This window comes from Episyrphus balteatus, chromosome 3 (genome assembly GCF_945859705.1).
Source record: "Episyrphus balteatus chromosome 3, idEpiBalt1.1, whole genome shotgun sequence".
In the NCBI taxonomy this organism is placed as follows: Eukaryota; Metazoa; Arthropoda; class Insecta; order Diptera; family Syrphidae; genus Episyrphus; species Episyrphus balteatus.
The window spans coordinates 121426221-121449231 of NC_079136.1; the positions used below are offsets into that span (position 1 = coordinate 121426221).

At 28.1% G+C, this 23011-nt stretch overlaps 1 protein-coding gene across 3 annotated transcripts in view; it reads left to right on the top strand.

Annotated features, from left to right (window-relative positions):
• The window catches only part of LOC129913906 (probable serine/threonine-protein kinase DDB_G0267686), a 155865-nt gene that overhangs the window by 21387 nt on the left and 111467 nt on the right, over positions 1–23011 (top strand). The gene's annotated exons all lie outside the window — the stretch shown is intronic.

Genomic DNA, 23011 nt, shown 5'->3' on the forward strand with positions numbered 1-23011 from the left:
AAAGAGATTTAACATAAAAATATAACGATTCACAAATAATTGCTTCAAAAAGCTTAGGTATCACTGATAGTCTGGCAATAGGCCTATAATTTTTAACTTCATTTTTTTTACCTTTTTTATGAAGAGGGATAATGAAAGAATTTTTCCAAATACATGGAAATACACATGAAGACATTGAACACTTAAAAAGAATAGATAAAGGCAATGACAATTGACGTACACATTTTTTTAAAATAGTAGACGTTATACCATCAGGACCCGGTATACAGCTATCGTCAAGGTTAGATATAAACTTTTCAATGTTGTCAATTTCAATATTGAAGTTTATATCAGTCAAGTATGTAAAAGATTTTAAATGGTCAAAATTTTGAGCCATTTCGTCAGATATATCACAGGTTGAGGAATCACAGTTTAAGGTATCACAGCTTAAAGTATCACAGTTTGAGTAACACAGTTGAAGGCGCTTTGAAAAAAGTTAGAAAATAGTTGTGTTATTACCTGGGGGTCATGACTTGAAATGTCATTTAACTTAAGAACAGACGGGTAAGGACAAGATTTCCTTTTGCTATTAATAAAATTCCAAAAAAATTTTGGATTCATTTTAAGATCTCTTTGCACCTTCTGAATGTAATTAAGATACTTTAAACTTGATATTCTATTGAAAATATCTCTTGACTCACAGTAAGTTTTGAAATTGATATCTGTTGGAGTTTGTTTAAAAATTGACCATAATTTGTTTCTTCGATTTTTTAAACTTTTGATTTCGCTATCGTACCAATCTGGAACATAAGATCTTGATTTTACAATCGATATAGGAACTGATTTCAAAAAACAATCAAACAAAATATTATTGAACTCAAATACCATAAAGTTAACATTTAAACAATTATGATGATAATAGCAGTTTTGAATTTTTGCATTACTTTAAAAAAAAAAAAACACCCTTTCACACAAAATGTTTTTGGAGACTGTTTTTTTAATTTGTTTTTAATTAATTTTTAATAAATAAAAAATAATAACCTTTCATTTTATTCAAATACATTAAAGCCCCAGAAAAATCAAATTGTCTACCTCCCACAGCCACAATTTTCCAATCTAACTGCAACCATATCCATAAATTCTGCAAATAAACGATTTAAATTTCACATCAACATCAAATGAAATAATTAACAAAATAATTTATGTTTTTAAATTTCACCTTTTTTTGTAGCACAGCTGTACACATTCCCAGACACAATTTTGATGTTTTATTTACTACATTGTTGTTTTCTTTTTTTTTTCTGACGATGAAAAACCCAAACAAAATTAAAAAAAAAAAAACCATAATCATATTTTTAATACTCCGTCGCGTAGTCATTAAAGTTGTGCTAGTAATTTTTAATTTTGTACTCTTTTGCATTTCAATTAAAATCCAACCAACACATTCCGCCACCGTCCGAGTGCAGTTGGTAGCTTATATTTCATTTCATATAAAAAAAAAAAAACTACGATCCATAAAATATAAAAAAAAAACCATCACCCTCAAGCTGGATGATAGTAGGTTTTTTAAACTCTGCTACCAGACTTATGACACACACAGTAGCGCGGAATAATAAAGTGGGTGTTGGGTTGACTATACTGGTGCACTTGTATGTTGCAGTGGAAAAAAATAAAATAATAAAACAACATTTTTCACCCTCAGAGAATAAAAATAAAAACAAAACACCCCTCCATACCCATGAATGAAAAATAGAGAAATAAAAAATAAAATGAGGTTGAGTAGCCCTGCCTTTCGCGCCTTCAATCAAAAAGAATACTAAAAAAAAAAAAATTGTGTAAAAAAAGATCTCCGAGCTTGCAACAATAAATAACGTAAACAAAATCCTTTTCATCCTTGTGTCATTATTTACATGGCGCGTATTGTTTGAATACACATTTTGTGGGACACACTAAACTTAAGTGACACTTACACAGTGTTATACATTTTGACAGAAGTTTGATGTGGCCTTAGGTTGTAGTTGAGAAAAAAAAACATATGCAATCGATTCGTTTGTAAATCTTATAGATTCAAGCTTTTATAACACTGCTTTAAGGCTACCCTTAGAAGAAATTTTCTAACAGAAGTAACAACTTCGTTAACATAGTTTCTTTAGAGTTGTTTGAAAGTATTTATAGAAGTTTTTGCTCACTTCAGCAAGATTGTGGGTCTATAGTAGTTAGACGAAGAAGAGATACTTCGCGAAAAAAAAACTCTAAAGACAGACTGTTGAAGTTTGTGGATCGCATTTATATTTTTTCATTCCTTATAGTCATTTAGAAGTTCTTAAAGAAGTCTTAGCGAACTTCAATAATATTTTGGTAAGAGAGATTATAGAAATGAGATGAAGAAGGGACTTTGCAAAAGACTCTTCTAAACAGGCTGTTGACGTTTGTGGAACGTATTGATATTTTTCACTCTTAAAAATTATTTAAGAAGCCTAAATGAGCTACAAAAAGTTTTTTTTTGTGTAGTGTGCCAATAGATTAGATAAAAAAGGGCTTCGAAAAGTCAGTCTTGTAGACTGTGGAAGTTTGTGGAACGCATTGATATTTTTTTTTTAACTCTTTTTCTCGAAATGTTCACCTTCGCATTCTAGAGTCTCTCTGATAATATTTTAAAAATTATATATACAAATTCACTTTGTGGATTGTATCTCGCTGTGGAACATGTTTTTGTTTATACTTTCATTTCACAAGAATTTATAATATCAAAGTTCTGAAATCAAATCTCTTACTTTAATAGATACTCGTCTCAAGAAGTAAAAATATGAATACGTTCCACAAACATAAATATCCTAATAGCGTTCCACAATGTGTAGTATATTTTTTTTTTTTACTATGCAATTGGAAGGGAAAAGTTCAAAGTATTACATTAAAACTTAAAATTTAAGAAACTAGCTGCTTAAGCTGGGAAAAGAGGCTGTGGAATGTATCGCTCAAATTTTGACGCCCACAGTTTTGGACGAATATTTCACTTTCAATTTAACAGAGGCTTAAGGAATTTATCTAATTTATAATGTTGCATAATAAATGAAAAATGTGGATTGTAGAATCTATTTTTGAAAATTTCACGTAATCAGTTTTGTTATGATTACTATTTGAGTATTTCCTTTCAAATTCCATTCTGCTCTCATTTGTGATGTACTTGTTGGTTAAAACGACGCAAAAAAAAAAATGCCTCAAATGGATCTATATTTCTAATTCCGCTGCGAAAATTCCAACTTAAATTCAAAACAAAAACAAACTATTGCTTTTGCTGTGCATTCCAATCATCTGATCAATTATTTATTCAACACCCGCGTTGATTCAAACAATTATCATAAGTTTTTCATTCCACATCACATTGTTTGATTGCTGAACTGCACTCTGCAACACGCCCTCCTTGCAACTTATATCTTCTTATTTTGACTCGCTTGTATTATATGCGCGCACATGAAACAAATGAATACCCATTAAAAACTTCCCAACTAGTTGCACATATACAATTTTGTTTAAAAGTGAGCGGGGGTGAGGGTTCAGTTCAGTGTTCATTCGTCTGAATGGTTTTAACTGTCTCAGGGCCTCTCAGTCAGTCAGTAGTAATATATGAGTTTTTGTATGTCTACACGAAGTACCGGAATGTTGCATGCCAAGTGACCGTTATTATTATATTGAAACAACGCCATTTTTTGTTTAAAGTCATGAGGGGGGTCGGGGGGGGGGGGAGGCGGTATGGTGTAAATAAATTCTATAATGGATTTATGAATGCAGCCTGTGTAACTCAAAATCCTCTCTCTCCCTTTTCTGTACAAAATTAAAAAAAAAAACATTCCCCATATGGGTGCATATTGTCTGTACGTGCCATATTCACCCTACACCCATTTCGTCTCGCACACACATCATCACCGTCAGTCCGTCGAGTATCGAGTTGAATTTGGTCGGTCGTGCAAAGTCATAGATGATAGCTTCTCCTCCTCCTTCTGGAATCAAATTGTCGGACAAGAATAAAAGAATCTATGCGGGCCGGTCATAATGTGTGTGTGTGTTCGTCATGAGTCGGTAGGGTCGTGTGGTGGGCCTCCAGGGCTAATCAAGCTAAATGTTTAGATTGGATTCCTAATTTTTCATCGTTAATTGAATTCGCTTTGTAGAGACAAGCCGACTACGACGCACGAGTAATTCTATACAACGGCGAAGACAACAACAACGACGACGACATGATGACGCGAAGATTACAATAAAGGAATTGCTTCTAGACAACACTAAGATTAATGATGTTTTGGGTCAATGTGCCAGAAGTATTAGAGAAAATTAAGTTTCTGCCTGACTTATGTGGGTGGGTTATATTAAAAAGTATAAAAAAAGAGTAAATTCAACTCTGGAAGGAATAAAATCTATCTTTCTTAAAGCAATTAGAAACTTCAATTGCAGAGAAAATAAAAATTATAAAAATAATAAAATTAAAGGATTACGGTTTCTCAAACATGGGCCCAATTTATTCACACTTCATTAATAGGCTATTGATTATGTCGAAAAAAAACAGGGCAATAAGGAACTAAGACGTTCACGGGTTTTTATTGCAGGAATCGTTCAATGGGTTATAAGAGAAGATAAAACCGCGGAGTGCTATTAAATGAGAGGGTGGAAACTGAAGATAGGGGTGTAAAAGCCCCCTTTTTGGTTTTTTCAATATATCTCGTAAACCGAGCAAAATTTTAATATATTGCTCTCAAAACTTTTTGTAGAGAATTGAATTTCCTATTAGAATAATATTTTTTAAAAATTGAAAAAAAAATTTCCATACCAAAATAGTCGAAACAATCATAAAAAAAATATCAAAAAAATCGATATTTTGAGTTTTTTTGCATTTTTAGTTGTACATTTTTTTTGGGTTGAGATAGACATAAATATTGCTCCAAAGATTAAAATAACTTCATTTTAAAATTAATATTAAGTTTATAATTCTAGCTTTTGAAAAAAGTATCAATCAAAACTGTAAGTGTTGCCGTTGTTTTTAAATAATTTTTTTTATTTTAGGTATTTTTTTTTTAGAAAATTGCCCCTCCCGCCAAAACGGGGGGACTTTGACCCCCCTCCCATAGTAAACAATGATTGTATTTAACCCCTCTACAAAATCTCATTATCAGTTCTTGGTGCTTAAGTAATCGTACTTTCCCCTCAAATGTTTCTGTTTTACTTGAGTAAAACTAAAAATGCGAAAAAAAAGATAGATTAAAATGGCCATACTTCGGTTAATTTTCAATGAAAAAATTTAGTGAGTACAGCATTTTGAAGGAAATTTAATCTTCTTTTTTTCTTTGGAGCAATATTTATGTCTATCTCAACCCAAAAAAAATGTACAACTAAAAATGCAAAAAAACTCAAAAAAAATTTTTTTATGATTGTTTCGACTATTTTGGTGCAGAAATTTTTTTTTTCAATTTTTAAAAAATATTATTCTAATAGGAAATTCAATTCTCTACTATAGTTTTGAGAGCAATATATACAAATTTTGCTCGGTTTACGAGATATATTGAAAAAACCAAAAAGGGGGCTTTTACACCCCTATCTTCAGTTTCCACCCTCTCATTTAATAGCACTCCGCGGTTTTATCTTCTCTTATAACCCATTGAACGATTCCTGCAATAAAAACCCGTGAACGTCTTAGTTCCTTTCTAAATGACATAATCAATAGCCTATAAATTTTTAGTCAGCATTTAAAAGGGGAAATTATAAAATTTTTATGCAATCAGACAGATTTCTAATTTTTAATGAGGACTTTAAATATATAGGTATTTATAATATAATGGAGAATAAATAAATTGGGCCTAAGTTTTCAGGATTTAGGGACTTTCGTGTTTTTTTTTTTGTTCATTGGGTAGGTTGAATTTTGTTTTTTCTGAATTTTGGCTTAAGAGTATTTTAAATTTCCTAGTTTTTATACATTAAGTATAGGAAATTTCTAGCTTTCAGAATAAGGTTTCGGATGTTTGGATTTACTGTCGGTTTAAATATTTTTTAATTTTCTACGTTAAAATCTCAGATTTGTTTTAGTTTTTAGTTTTGGTAAGTTCTGAGAAAAACTGAAAAATTAAATTACACTGGTCAACAAGGTTTTTGCCACAACAACCAAAAATATACCTTTCTAGTAGTTTTTGATGTGCTGAACTCGAATCTGAAGTCAAAAAATTGTTATTGGCCTCCGTTTTTGAAATATTACCGTTAGAAAATGTCAAAAAACGTCATTTTGGCTGTTTTCGAGGCTATGTTTTTATGTGGGGTAGTTCATTATGAACTAATTTGTAACGGTGCCTATAAGAACTGGTTTTATTCTTTCAAAAAATGTTTAAATCTTTCCGATATCTCTTTTACTGCCCGAGATATTTAATATTTAAGTAGCGGCCTTTAAATCAGAAACAGCACAGGCCAACCAAATTAAACTTTTTTTTGGCACAAGAACCAAAATATACTTTTCTGAAGGTTTTTGGGTTACTGAACTCGTATCCGCAATCATAAAAATTCTATTAGCCTTCGTTCTTGAAATATTACCGTTATAAAATGCAAAAAATGGTTTTTTTTATGACGGTAATATTTCAAGAACGGAGGCTAATAGAATTTTTCCGATTGCGGATACGAGTTCAGTAACCCAAAAACCTTCAGAAAAGTATACCTATACTTAGATTAAGTTTAGTTTCTCTTGGGCTTATTAATTGAAACTTAAGATATCTCAAGCAATAAAAAAGATATGGGGAAAATTTTTGAAAGAAAAATATCTGTTTTTATAATCACCGTTACAAATTTGTTTATTAAAAATTAACCCACATAAAAAGAAAACCTCGAAAACAGCCAAAATGACGATTTTTTACATTTTCTAACGGTAATATTTCAAAAACGGAGGTCAATAACAATTTTTTGACTTCAGATTCGAGTTCAGCACATCAAAAACTACTAGAAAAGTATATTTTGGTTCATATCGCAAAAAAAAAGTTTAATTTTGTTGACAAGTGTTATCAGGATTTTGGATGTTACGGATATCGGGCTATCAGGATTTTAAAATTTTCGATTATTTGTTTCGGAATACAAGACTTTGACTTTTCATTAGATTAGCTTGTTTTTTTTTTTTAGGGTTTTGTCTAGTTTGGAATCAATAGATTTTAGTTTTACAAAGATTTTAGATTTTATGAGTTAAACAATCTCAAAATTTTCCAAATTTTCTAGATTTTTGACTGTCGAAACTGGTTGTTGGATATTGTTTTTTGTGGATTTTGTTTTTTTTTTTTTTTTTTTTTTGCTGGATTTTTCGGATTTCCTGAGATTTTTTTATTTAGATTCACTAGATTTTGATTTTTCTGGATTTTATTTACTTAAGTGTTTCCAGATTTCAGGTTCGTTGTTTTCGTTGTTTTTGTATTTCCGGTTTTTTGGGTTTTCAAAATTTTTGATTTTTGTTCTGTTTCTTAAATTTTGGGTTTTTCTAATTCTTCTGTTTTCGCACTTTTTGGGTTTCTAAATTTTGGAATTTATAATTTTGACAAGTTCACTTCAAAAAAAAAAAAAAAAACCTTCAGCATTGCCCATTTTTTAAATCGGTACTCTATTTAACTAAGCTAACAAGTGCACCAAAAATTCAATTTTAATGAAATATTTCTCAATCAATTTTCAAATCTGTCAATTTGACAAGTCTTCAAATATCAAAACAGAAAATCCTTATAAATATAACGCACATCTGTGATGCTTTCCTTCCTACAAAAATATTCATCCCATTTCGGTTTTAATTAATTTTCCATTTCATTTTGAAAAGTGTCTTCAGGAAAAGTGAAAGGAAGTGAGTGATGACAAACTCAGATATAAATTAGGTACCATTCAAATTCGAAAACCAAATTATCCTTTTTCTGTCTCGTATAGGCGTAAACTTCATCAATAATTTTTCAAAAATTAGTCTCCCGACCTCGACAATACCAATTTTCCTTTCACACACATACACATCATGTCGTTCGCGTCCCGTCAACATATAATTATGTGACTAATTTAGGTCGTCGCGTCGTCACTGTTTTTCGTTGTCGAAGCATTCGTAAGCTTCTTCCATTCATAGATACAAAAAAAAAAACTCTTAAATAAGCGACAAACAAAATAACGTGACATGTAAATTGCTTTCATCCTTCGTTTATCACAAAAGACACAGACAGACAGATTCAGACGCTGTTATCTAAGAATTTTTTTTTTTTTTAGGTTGACGGTGGGATAGAAAAAATTCATTAGGAAATTGTATTTTTTTTTTTTTTTCTTTTTTTTTTTATAAAAAGATTTCCGACATCCTCTCTTACCTCGCCGAGTTTTCTATAAAAAAAAAATTAAAATTACGAACAACAATACAATCTTTGGAAAATAGGTACTCCCGAGTTGTCTAAATTTTCATTATTGTATACGAAGCTTTTCTATACTGTAAATATTTAATTGACGTAACGTGTAAAAAATATAATTTTATAATTTAACAATAAGAAAAAAAAAATTATAGAAAATCATCAACAAAATGATGTCATTGTAAAATGTGATTTAAAATTCAAAATTGATTGTCTCGCGTTTTTATTAATTTATGTATATTTTGGCTTAGGTTGGGAGAAAAGTTGGTGTCATGATGAATTAAGATGACGTGATTTTATTTGACAATGAATTTTCAATGAACGCGGCATAGTTAATTAATTTTAAATTTTATTTCACCTGAGACTTGTTCAATTTTTTGAAAATTTTAATACTGGAAAAATGTGTCCGATAAATTAAATTTTTGTCAAAAATTAATAAAACAATTATAATTCCTTAAAAAATCCAAACTTTCAATTTAAATTTCAAAATGTTTGAAGGATTAAATGTTTTCTTCTTCCCATTCAAGTTTTTTTTTTTTTTTTTTTTTGAAAATTGAATTTTATTTTTCAAAATTTGAACTATAATCGAAATAATAAATATTAGAAGATTTCAATGATCTCCTTGCATATTTTGGATTATATCGTTTTTTATTTATTTTCAAAAAGATTTCTTAGTTTAATTAAATCAGTGAAAGTATGTAATGGGATACATTTTCAAAGAACGAAATTGAAGCACAATTTACAATTAATTGAAGAAAAACAAACAAAATACTAAATTGAGGAATTTCAATGAGCGCATTCCAACAACAAAGAGTGAGTTAAGGAAGATGCCAAAGTTTAAATTATTTTTCATATCTCATCAAAGAAATACCGATTTATTGGAGTTTTCTTTTACTTAAGTTGGATATTGATTACATTTTCAATTGAAATAAGATTACAAAGGAAAGATTTATTTGAAAAAAAAAGAGTAAAATAATATTTATTGGTTGAATGTAGTAAAATCAAATAAAAATAGTGTAGAAGTGAAAATAGGAATCCAAGAATTTTCTTAAAGAGATTAGGGCACAAAAAAAGTTTAGAATTTCCTCGAAATATAAAAACCTGAACATTAACAGAAAAAATAATAAATATTGAAACTCTAGCACTCAGCGGTAACGTTGAAAGTTTTTGTAAATGTTGCTAAAAAAAAATCGCTTAGGAACAAAAATTTCGCAAAACTACATAAATGGAAAAAAAAGTCACAAAAAAGTCGTTACCTGGAAAAAGATCAACAAAAGAACAATGTGAATATATGTATTTTTACAGAAAAAAAAACAAGCTATTTTCTTAACCCTAGTTTACATCCTGGGGTGTGATACACCCCAGACGACTTTTAAATGCTTGTAACTTTTTAGAAAATCAGTTTTTCGACTTGGGATACAAAATCAGTGAACAAAATTCTTTTTTCTAAATAGTTTTCTTCTTTATTTTATCAAAGAGCTTCCATTTGATTTTTTGGAAATTTCGTGTGAAAAAAGGTCGTCCACACTTGCCTGGGGTGTGTTACACCCCAATGATCAAAATGTGAAATAAATCAATTTTTTTTAAGTGTTTATTTTATTTTTCATGAATTATAAGTAAATCATAATTAACATTTCGATGTGTAAGCTTATTCTGGTATAGGTAGATCGAAGTTCTGGAAAAAAATTAGTACAAACTGTATTGATGTGGTGTTGACAAGTGTTTTTTTCACAAACATCGCAAGTTGATCTCGATTTCCTGTCGCCTGCTCTCGGACAAAGGTGGCAATTTTACGAACGTTTTTTTTATGATTAGCAATAACTGTTTGCGTGGAAGCTTCTCGTGAACTGAATGAAAAACTGCGATTGTCTTCCCATACTGCATCATAGAGAGCATCAAGACTAGCTTTGGATAACCTTTTTTTCTATAGAAGGATGCGAACGATCATCCAACTCTATTTCCATTTGTTCTTCTACAAGTTGGATAAGCTTTTCGTTTCGAAATAACTTTATATTTCTTGAAGGAGGGTTAAAATGGCGAAAAATAAGAACTGTGGCTAATGCTGAATTATCCAATAAATTGTAAAATACAACCATGGGCCACCGAATGGTTTGGTGAGAACATGAATAAAAAGATACCATTTGGTCAAACAAGTCGACTCCTTTTATTCCGTTATAGAATAATATCATGACAGGTTTATTTTGAGGTCCAAAAACTACTTTATCAACAATGTGCTGTGTTGAAAGCAGTCCAACTTGTTTCCTGGGTTTTGGAACCCAAGTCTAGCATTGCTCTCAACGCTGTTGCTCTTTCTTTTTCATCACCTTTATTATATTTTTTTCAATAATTTATCTATGTAAATAAGACACTAAAACAAAAATTACATTTAAAAAGTTATATCACTTTTAACAATTATGTTAGAAAACAATATTTTCATACTTAATTTTTGATAAATTGCAAAGCTTTTCGCACTTATCTACAAAATCGCCTTAAATTTTGCCGAACAATTCACGTATTTATAAACAAAAACAATTTTAATGTCAACTCGATTGCAAAAAAAACGTAAATAATTCACCAGAACATTAATTTAAACAAATATATGCGCTGAAAACTGTTGGGGTGTAATACACCCCAGGCAAGAAAGGTAGTAAGTTTTTTGGGGATGTAAACTAGGGTTAAAAATGTTTCTAAACAAAAAAGAAAGTAGAATTAAAAAAAAAAAAAAAATAGTCTTACTTGCAAACCTAAGGAGTAACTATAATGGCCATTTTTCGCAAAAAGTGTGAAAATTTTTAGAGTAAAATTTCACCTAAAAAGTGAAAAAGTACAGATGTAAAAATTTTTCAATTTATTTTTTGATACAAAAAAATTACAAAAATGATGCAAAAACCCTTAGTTTTTTTTTTCTTTGTCTTTACTCTTTCTTACAACAAAATAGCGCTGGTGAGAAATTAAAAAATGTTTGTATTCTTAACTTTAGCAAAATAAATTACACTGGTCAACAAGGTTTTTGCCACAACAACCAAAATATACTTTTCTAGTAGTTTTTGATGTGCTGTCTCGAATCTAAAGTCAGAAATTTGTTATTGGCCTCCGTTTATGAAATATTACCGTTAGAAAATGTCAAAAAACGTCATTTTGGCTGAATTCGAGGTTATGTTTTTATGTGAGGTAATTCATTATAAATAAATTTGTAACGGTGCCTATAAGAACTGGTTTTATTCTTTTGAAAAATGTATAAATCTTTCCGATATCTCTTTTACTGCCCAAGATATTTAAAATTTAAGCAGCGGTCTTTGAATCAGAAACAACACAGGCCAACCAAATTAAACTTTGTTTGCCACAAGAACCAAAATATATTTTTCTGAAGGTTGCTGAACTCGAATCCGCAATCAGAAAAATTCTATTAGCCTTCGGTCTTGAAATATTACCGTTAAAAAATTCAAAAAAAAAACGTTTTATTTATAACGGTTATATTTCAAAAAGAGAGGCTAATAGAATTTTTTTAATTGCGGATACGAGTTCAGTACCACAAAAACCGTCAGAAAAGTATATTTTGGTTCTTGTGGCAAAAATTCTGTCACCCGTGACTTAAACTTTAGATTAAGTTTAGTTTCTCTTTGGCTTATTAACTGAAACTTAAGAAATCTCGAGCAATAAAAGAGATATCATGAAAATGTAAACAGTTTTTGAAAGAAGAATATCTGTTCTTATAATCACCTTTACAAATATGTTTATAATGAATACCCCACATAAAAACAGAACCTCGAAAACAGCAAAAATGACGTTTTTAACATTGTATAACGATAATATTTCAAAAACGGCGGCCAATCAAATTTTTCTGACTTCAGATTCGGATTCAGCACCCCAAAAAGTACTAGAAAAGTATATTTTGGTTCTTGTGGCAAAAAAAAATTTAAATTTTGTTGACCAGTGTTATTATTTGTGTAAATAATACTTATTTGAAGTCGTTGATTTATTCTTAAATTTTAATTTTAAAAATTAATTTCAAATTAAAAACACTGTGGGGCATATTCATAGTCACATTTAGACCTTAGTTGATCTTAGACTGGGGTTTATCCAATGTTATTTGAATAGGATAAACTCCAGTCTATCTTAGTTAGTAGCAACTTAGACATCAGCGTCTATTAATACCTTATGTGTTTAGCTATTAAATCTCTATTTATTGCAGGGTTGTAAAAAATCATTTTATTTTTAATGCATTTGCTTTAGTTTACAAATTTAACAAAAATATTTGTTGCTAAAAAAAAAAATTGCATCAAAAAAAATATTTTTATCGCAACTGAAAAACTGTTTTGCCTTAAAATATTTTGCATTAAAAAAAATTTTTATTGCTAATAAAAAAAAAATTTATTGCAAACGAAAAAAATTAGCTTAAAAATTAAATTTTTATTGCAAATATAAATATTTTGCATTAGAAAAAAAATTTTATTGCAAATTAAAAATTGTCTGCATTGAAAAAAAAAATTCAATGTAAAATGTGTGAATTAAATATTTTTTTTTTTTTTTTGTTTGCATCCATACAAGTTTGCAAAGTCAAAAATAATATGAGTCTGACTTTTTGATCTTTCGCTCATAATTTTAAATCAAAGAGTTGAACTGACAATTTTTTTTTTTAATAACAAAGAAGACAGAACTTATCTTAAACGTCGCGACGTTATAACTTATAAGTTCTATGTAAACAAAATCAAGTGCCCTCACGATGGTCTTGAAAAGGCGGCAGGTTTTATTAAAATGGATCCCAAAAGTAATGATGTAGATTTGTTCGAAATGATCTCAGGATTCCAAATTTTTTAAATTTCAAAATCGCACCTGATCCCTTTTTTGAGTTACAGGCATTATACATATATATACATTTGACTTAGAATGGGGGAAAAAAATTAAACAAAAAACAAAAGCACATTATAATGTCCTATACCTTTTTGGAAAGCTAAAATATGCTCCTTGAATTTGATGTTTATTTGAAGTTGATTGAGTAAATAGTTTTTGAGAAATTTAATTTTAAAGTTATTATTTTAGAAAAAAATATTTTTTTTTCTTTTAGTTTATTTTATTCATTTCTTTTTAGTAAAGGGTAAATTTTTTACACAAATCAATGCTCACATTAATTTTAAGTCAAAAACAAAAAAACGCATGTTTAAAAGTATCTTAGTTTTTGAGATTTAAGGAAAAATTTATCTTTTCTCCAAATTTTTTTTTAGCTATTTTTAATTTTTTTTCAAATAAAAAAAGAATTAGACTCAAATAAAATGGAAAAAAAGGTCACTGTAACACGCTGCTGATCAGGACGTCTTCTTTTTTAAATTAACGCGAAAAGTCACCATGGGTTCATGGAAAATGGCTCTCAAGATGAAAATCGAGAAACGATTTTGTGGTGCCTGAGGACCTTAGCTGTCCTGAAATCTATGTTATGTGGGATATTTTTCTGTTATACGTAATATATAACTCTAACATTTCAAAAGTAGTCCTGAAATATTCGGGACGTTATAAAATTAATTTAAAAAAAAATATAAAAATAAAAAAAATACAAAACTCTAAAAATGGCAAAAAAAACATTTAAAAAAAAACACCAAAAATAAAGAAAAAAAACTCAAAAAAGGAGCCAAAATACCACTACGTTCTTGGGGTTGATTCTGAGTCACACTAAGGTCCAATTTATTCACACTCCATTAAATTTAAAGTCGCCATTAAAAAAGGGAAATTTTAAAATTTGTATGCGATTTGACAGTTTTATAATTTTTAATGGAGCCTTTAAAAATAATGGAGAGTGAATAAATTGGGCCTAAGTGCGATTAGAACTTACAAATCTGTTGATTAAATAATCATTATACAATTTTTTCCTTAGGAACAAATAAAACAAATATAAAAGTGCCTATCTTTTTTTCCATATTTGAAAAACTAGAATAGTTTTTTGCATCTATTTTTAAGGATTTGACTAAGAACTAAATGGAACAGTCAATTTTGAAAAAAAAACTTGCTACAAGGTTCAAATTTAAAAAAAATTAACTTAAATACAAAAAATTATTTTCTTTTTTAAATTTTGACTTTGAAATTAAATTTCTCAAAAACTATTTACTCAATCAACTTCAAATAAACATCAAATTCAAGGAGTATATTTTAGCTTTCCAAAAAGGTATAGGGCATTATAATGTGCTTTTGTTTTTTGTTTAATTTTTTTCCCCCATTCGAAGTCAAATGTATATATATGTCTAATGCCTGTAACTCAAAAAAGAGATCAGGTACGATTTTGAAATTTACAAATTTGGAATCCTGAGATCATTTCGAACAAATCTGCATCATTACTTTTGGGATCCATTTTTATAAAACCTGCCGCGTTTTCAAGACCATTGAAATAATTAATTTTTCTATGTTTTCAATGTTTTTATTGTAATTTTGTTTGAAATGTAAAAAACTTTTAATAACTTAAAGACATGAAAATTATTTTATCTAACGCTACGAACTATAACAATTGACAACACTCAAATTTACCAAAGTCATATTTTTTAATTTAAAACAAAATTATTTAAGAGAAATTTAAAAGTATCATACTTCTTTTCATTCACGATATACCCCAACTATTATTTCTCTTTTTTGTAATTCCTATTTCCGAAATCCAAATTTCAACTAACTTCTGCTCGCTCTCTTAAATTCTTATCAACAACAACAAAAAAAACCTGTTCACATACACGCAAAATTCTATGTTTTTTTTTTGACATTTCATTCAAGGTAGTTGTTTTTTTTCGTGAATGAGTAATAATACGAGTATGAATGAAGAATTTTACGATCATTACGGCGATGGATGATGTTTTTGTGGGTTCTGATAGATTTATGTTTTTTTTTCTTTTTGTTTATTTTTTTTTTTTTTTTAATTCTCTTCCTTATTTTCGATTTGTATACCAATGCACTCACCAGAAGACAATATTTTAAATTGATGAAAAAATCTTCAAGGTAATCTTCTTTACATTTTTATTATTTCTAATTATGGTCATTATGTTTATTAAAAGGCGTAAAACATCTGCTTCTATTTTTATGTAAAAAAAAAAATATTTTTGGTTACGGAAGCTATTAAATCCGCCCTCGAAATGATGTGAAGATTTTGTATTTTTGTTTATTTTTAACAATGTTGACATTTTTCATATTTTTTGTCAACATAATTCACGTAGGTAATATTAATGAAAACGATAAGGAATGGCGAATGATTTTTTTATGGTTTTCTTTTAATTTCGTAGAACAAGAAATATGAATTTAGTATATTTTATTTTTATGAGTTCTTAACAAGTCTCCCTGAAGCACTTTGAAGAAACATATCCTAATTTTATTTCGTAGGTACTTTAAATGAAATTCTTTTTCTTACCCGGCCTAAGGTTATAGGTCAATGTAATTTGAGGTATGTAAATGTAAATAGAAAAAAAAGGCATTATTCTTGAAATAATAACATATAACTTAGGGTGGGTCAAAAAAATCGAAATTCGTTTTTTTTCGATTTTGTACTCCGAAAAATTGATTTCTAGACACACCAAATATGAGCTCTTTATTATAATTTGAAGGTCCTCCACTTCGCAATTTTTCATTTTTACATCAAGCTTCTACTAAAAAAAAAAAATCATTTTTTTACTAATTGACTTTTTAGCAAATTTCTTTACATTTTTACATATTTATTAATTTTTTTGTAGAACGTTTAAGCCCCTACAAAAATACATCTTGTTAATTAGAAAATAATGAAGTTTCAGTGAATTGGAAAATTTTTTAAAGTAAAAATTGTTTTTATAATTTATTTTATAATTTAATTTGTTACAAAATTAAAAAAAAAAAAAAAAGGAATTTTTAGAGATTTCTTTGATTTTTGGACCTCAAATATCTACTAAACGGTTAGATAATGGAGAAAAGTGTATAAGGCCTTTTTTGTAGAGCGTTCAATTTTCTACAAGAATATGTAAAGAAATTTGTTAAAAAGTCAATTAATAAAAAAATGATTTTATTTTTTAGTAGAAGCTTGATGTAAAAATGGAAAATTGCGAAGCGGAGGACCTTCCCATTAATATAAAGAGCTCATATTTGGTGTGTATATTCTAGAAGTGTCTAGAAAAAACGAATTTCGATTTTTTTTTTACCCACCCTAATGTAACTATAGTATTTTAGGTACTAAGGTATATTTTTCTTATTTTATTTATGATTTAGGTAACTAGATTTACTTGGTTTGGTTTCTTACTTAAAAAGATGAACATGAAAGCTATTTAAGCAAACAGTTTTCTATGATATTTTTTTTGCCGAAAATCTAGATACCTACACTACAAACAAACCACATTATTAAAATCTCATGTAAAGAATATTTAATAAACCTTTTAAGTGTAAACTGGCTCATATTTAGTAGATTTTTTGTTCGAATAAATAAAAGGCTTGGGTGAAACTGAGCATTATTTCAATAAAATGACATTCTAAATATCAAAATGTAGTCAATATATGCAATAGTAATTATTATTTATTTTTTTATTATTTTTTTTAACAAGCAGTAAAACCGGATTAAAAGCTTTTAACGATGAGGTAATAGCGTTGCATTTATTGATATTGACATACCGGTACATTAATGTTTTAACTAAGACAACTCAGTTCCTTTATGAATTCAATAAGAAAAAAAAAAAACTGTTTGACTGAAGCTATTAATATAAAAGACTGACATATTTATGCCAATTTTATAACAGTTGTTCTAGGTTTTAGATTAAGTTAAAAACTTGTCACAATTTAAATTTCCATATTATTATTACTACGAGTATAAAACCTAATCTAATAAAAAGAAGAAAGCTTAATGTTTTCTCACGGCACTTTTAATAACGGAGAGAATTTTTTTTTTATTATAATTATAATTTTCTTAATGAACTATCTTAGAAATTTTTTAGTTATAAACAGTGTTTATAATTGTTTTTTTTTTTTTTTTGCAAAGCTTTATGATCTCATATTTTGCATTAATTAAATTCATTTACATACTTAATTAACAGGTATTTTTTTTTCTTATAATGGTTAGTCATTTCTCATTTCATGTAATAGGTTCTATAAGGTGCAAAAAAATAAATAGACTTATTATAATATTGTTCAGACTGTGTAGGTTTATAGAGAAATTAAATTGCTTTGATATAGCCTGAGAAGTAGTGTTGGAATTTTAAAATTAAAAGAAAAAACATGTATTTTAGTAACTGGGGTTAAATTAAATTTCTAAAAAAAAATATGTATTTTTTGAAAGAGTTAATAATTAAAATATTACAATTTCTAAAACACTTCTGCACTGAAATTTTTATTAAAATCGGTTGAGGTGTTAACGAGAAAGTCAGAAATAAATAAAAAGCTTCTACGATAGCATAACGATTAAAAAAATATAGTTGTTATTTTAAAAGTCCGATATTTTTTGCAACAAGAGCGTTGTTGTAGCATCAATGTAAAAATTAAGAAACAATTTTTTTTAAGAATATTGCGTTTTAAAAAAAAAAAGTTTCAATTTTTTTTTTTTTTTTGAAAAATCAATTTTTTGAAAACGGACGAACGAATTCTATTGAAACTTTGTTTTAATATCAAAATCAATATTTTCTTTTTAATAGCGTATCTAATATTTTTTTATAAAAAAAAAAAAAACTATTATAAAAAAACGGATCTTGAAAAGTTCTTAAAATAATCTTTTATGAATTTTTAAAAAGTTTGACTATTCGAAGTAAATTTTAATATAAGAGCAAATGCGTTCATTTTATTTTTATCAAAATCGTTAAAACCTTAAAAAAAAAATTATTGTAAACTTTTCGGTACAATTTGGGTACCTACATAATTTTTTTTTTAATTATTTTCCTGTAAAAAAATCCGTAAAACCCTTAAATAAGTACTCTTTGATTTGTTGGGGCTTAACAACTTTTGTGCTCAACAGGGCCGTCTTTAACTATCTTGGGGCCCTTGGGCACACAAGAATTTGGGGCCCTTTTGGAAAGTAAAGTAAGTACAACGGTTGGCTAAACGGCAATGGTTGATTAAAAAGGGCTGCCAATATATCGTTCCATATAAAGTACCTAGTGTCTTTATTATTGGCAGGGGGTGCCAATAATACGTGCATTGAGACATCAAACGTTGCCACTGCCAATATTGACATTTTATACTGCCAATAATTATACAATGTATTCGTTTTATAAGTTTCAGTTTGAAGAATTGAAAAAAGAGCTCAAATGGATTGATAGATTTGCTAAAAACTCGGTACAGACGATTTGTACGTGATTTCCAAGAGCGGAGCCGTTATTTTATTTTAATGTCTCCTTTTTAACGGATATCTCCAATATACCTAAAGTTTTCAAGATATTGCAATTTTCTTTAAAGTTTTCGAGATATTGCAATTTTCTTAAAAAAGGATAACGATGTTGCTTTGAAAAAAAAAAACATGTAATGCTGCAAATAGGGCCGCACTTTTGAAATAAGAAAAATATTTTTTTGGATTAAACGGTACCCACTTGCCATAGAACTGATTTCTTAATGTAAACGACACAACCGATTTTAATAAAAATTTTGACATAAAAAGGTTTATACTAATATTAAAATTAAGAAAACTTAAAAAAAAATTTATTTTTGGATTAAGAAAAAAATATTTTTTTTGAAAAACAATTTTTTAAAAGTTATTTAATGAATTTTATGTGTCAATCTTTAAATACGAGAGCAATTTGCAATTCAAATTAAAAAAATGTTTGGGGGTGCCAACTATTGTACCATGGCGTTTTCCATTGAACCAAAACATTGATGTACCATCGATGAGCCAGCAATAGTTTTTTCTTAAACGTTTTTCAACGGAAAAGTATTGATGTTTTTTTGCCGACGAATTGATTCTTTTTTCGTCTTTTAATACGAATCTACACATATTTTTACACTCATTTTAACACGCACTACAAATTTGACAGTTTTGCAAACTTCAAACGAAATTATTATTTAAGGAAAAAGATAATGAAAGATAATTCTTTGTTTTTATTAATTATAAATAAATAATCTTACCTACAGTGGAAAAAAAAATTTTTTTTTTCTTGTTTTTTGAAAATATTATTGTCTTATTTTTTGGAAAATTTAATTTGGGTTTGGTGTTTGGTCGTTTGGATTTAAATTTTTGTCCGCATACAACGCCACATAATTTGTTTTCATTTTGAAAGCATACATTTTCCGTTTAGGTGTAGAAAAAACTTTATTTGGTTGCCATATAAAAACTAAAATTTTTTGGTAAATGGTCTGCCCGACAAAAATGTTTTGAGAATAAATGTGTGAAATTTTCGTTCCTTCGGGGCCCCCCTGAGAATGGGGGCCCTGGGCACGGGCCCCGTGTGCCCTTATGGTAAAGACGGCATTGGTGCTCAACCCAAAATGGATTTTCTAGATTTTGGCTTTTAAATTTTTCCAAATATAAAAACATATGAATTTTTGAAAAGCTGGGTTCTTCTGATTCTACTTATCTAATCAAGGTACGATAAAATTGCCTAATTTTTTCTTTTTCCTATCATTTTTTTTTTTGACTTTTGGATTTTTTAGAATTCAAGTTACTCAAAAACTTGGTTTTATGGAATATTTATTAACAAAATTCAAGTTAAGAACATTTTGGGGTTTCAGGTTACTGGGATCAATAGTTATGAGCATTTAAGTGTTTAGGGTTCTTACAAACCATACTTGTACATATTGGGTGTATTTTTTTTTTTTTTTCAACTTTTGAGAGTTTGAGTTATATCTGTGTCAATAAGTTAAAAGAGCTTAAGTCAATTTTTATAATTTTTCAGTATGAAATTTGTGGACATGATTTTTTTGTACTTTTTTGTGATTACTTTTAAACTGTTGCCGCTAGACTAACAATTTTTTTTTAGGATACAAGCTTGTTATACCCTTAATTTCCATATGTATATTTTTTCTTGAAAACGTTCGGGACGACCGTTACAATTGAAAAAATATATTACTTTTACTTAAGTATACAATTTGGCGGACATTTCAAAGAACAAAACAACTTATGTTACTTAAGCTGTTTTGCAAAATTGGTTTTGGTTCAAAATGCAATTTTTTAAAATGGCTTAAGTCGACATAAGAACACAAATGGTTCACTCGACCACAAGTTTAAAATAGCTTATGTTGACCTAAGCGTTGAATATATTTGAATTCAAATTGTCATAAAAGCTTATGTCACGACTTAAGCTGATTTAAAAAAATTTATTCTTTTCAAGATTTGGACGATTTTATTTTAACATATACATAAGCTATTATGCAAATGCAGTTTTTGTCCAAAAAGACTTAAGCTACTATAATTTTTTTAAATTTAACGGTTTATATTTTGCGTAGAGAAATGAGACCCAGACTAAACCAATGCTGAACAAAAGGTGAACATGTTAAGAAAATAAAATCGATTTTCACTTATGTCGACATAAGCTCTTTTAACTTATTACCACAGATATATTTCTTAATTCCACCTCTTAGTTTTTCAGAATTCATTTCTGCCTTTATTTTTTTTTTTATTTTTTATTTGGTTTTAATATTTTGTTTTTTATTTTTTTTTTTTGTATTATTATAGATTTCATAAATTTTTGAGATGAATACTTTTCAAAATTCAAAAATTTTCCATTTTGGGTTTTTCAATTTTTGGAAATTTTTTTTTATGCATGGGCAATGCACTGAGGATTTTGAGATTTTGATTTTTAGACTTTTAACCTTGATAACAGATTTTTTATTATCTTAAAAATAATAGAGTTCTTCGGATTTTGAGTTTCCGTATTTTTGGTCTTTGAAATACATATTTTTTTTTTTTTTTGACTGCCTTAAAACTTTTCTTAAGTCCAACCCTAGCTGTTAAAAAAGTAGCAGCTGCAAGCATTAAACCCTAAAGTTGTGAATTTGAAAAATGTTTCTTAAAAAACTCTATGCTACAAGTTTTAAGTAACATTTCAAATAGTAATTAAAAAGATCTCAATATTCAAAACTCTACAATTCAGATAGCCCAAAATCTCCAAAACATAGAATCTTTCAATATCAAATATCCAGAAACCCCAACATTTGAGAACCCCCACATTAATTTAACATTTTTAAAACCTTAATTTTAAAAGCACAACATTTTAAAAACCTCTAAATCAAAAAAAAACTTACAATCCAGAATCTAACTTTCGTAGAATTTTGTACTATACTCTAAAAATGATAGTGACAAACCTTACCTATAATAGTAAACAAATGTAGAGAATTTTTTCAAGCGTGATTTTAATTTAGATTTGCTTAATTTAAATTTAAAAATTTTCCACATGCCAAGCAGAAAACAAAAAGCAAATGTGAGTGTCAATGTCAGTTTCAGTTAAATCCTTTCTGGGGAAAAAAAAATTATTTCTGTGTACATTTTTTCTGTTTTATCTTCTGCATGACAAATTATCAGAAAACTATACAAACAAGCCAACAACAGTATAAACTGAAATTACATACCTATACAAAAAAAAAGGATATACACAACTAAGGATGAACAACCGAAGATAATATTATGAATGAACAGAAAAACAACAACAAAAAGTTTTTTTTTTTTCATTTCATAATCCATCACTATTTCAAATTATCCTGCAGCAAAAAAAAAACTTGAAAAAAACTACAACAGAGATAGTCATACATCCGCAACAATAATAATCGGAAAGTGTATTTAGTATCCTTTCAAGGCCTAGAGGCATAATTTTGTTGGTTATTTTTAGAAAGCAGACTATTTTTTTTTTTTTTTGTAAGAAAACTTTATTCTTTTCGCACGAAAAAATAAGTATTATCAAAGACTTTTTCTTTTCTAACTAATTATGTGACAAAATAATAAAAATAACTGTCTGCTATTTAACGTTAGAGACAGTTTTAATGGAGATAGAAAAAAATGCCTGACGAAAATGGAACTGACGTTGACACATTTCTACAAACAAAAAAAAAACCATTAAGGGTCACCAAAAATAATTTAAACCTTCGATGATGTTTATGGCAAGTGACAGTGAAATTTTCTTTTTTTTTTGACACTGAAGAAAAAATGTTTCATTCATTCCTTGAAACATTTCCTTAAAGTTATTTGATATTTTAAGGTTAAGTTTAAATGAGAACGTGTGGAACGTATTATTTTATTACTAAATCAAAAAATTAAGAGTTTGGCTTTAAGTAATTAAATCAAAGAAAAGTTAGGTTAAAGAGTGGATGGGTATTGAATGAAATTAATTAACATTCTCATATCATTCACGTTGTTTAAATATAAAAAAAAGGAATACGTTCCACACTCTTTAGTAGCAAATATTTCACTGATATCGATTAGTTGATGTATTGAAATGTGGGGACGACCGAAGATATTTTAGAAGGAACTTGAATTTTTTCAATCAAATAGTTATAGTTCAAATAAGAAGATGTGGAACGTAATATCTTAAAATTTCAGCCTACATATGTATATATTTCTCGTACATTCGATTTTTCTAACAAAGATAAGCCTCGAAGATATTAAATACCTATTTAGTAAAATAAACTTACATTTACATATCGTTCACATTTTTAAATTAAAAAAAAATGAATACGTTCCACACTCTTTAGCAGCAAATATTTCACTGATATCAGTTAGTTGATGTGTGGAAATCTGGGAAAGACTGAAGGTATTTTATTAA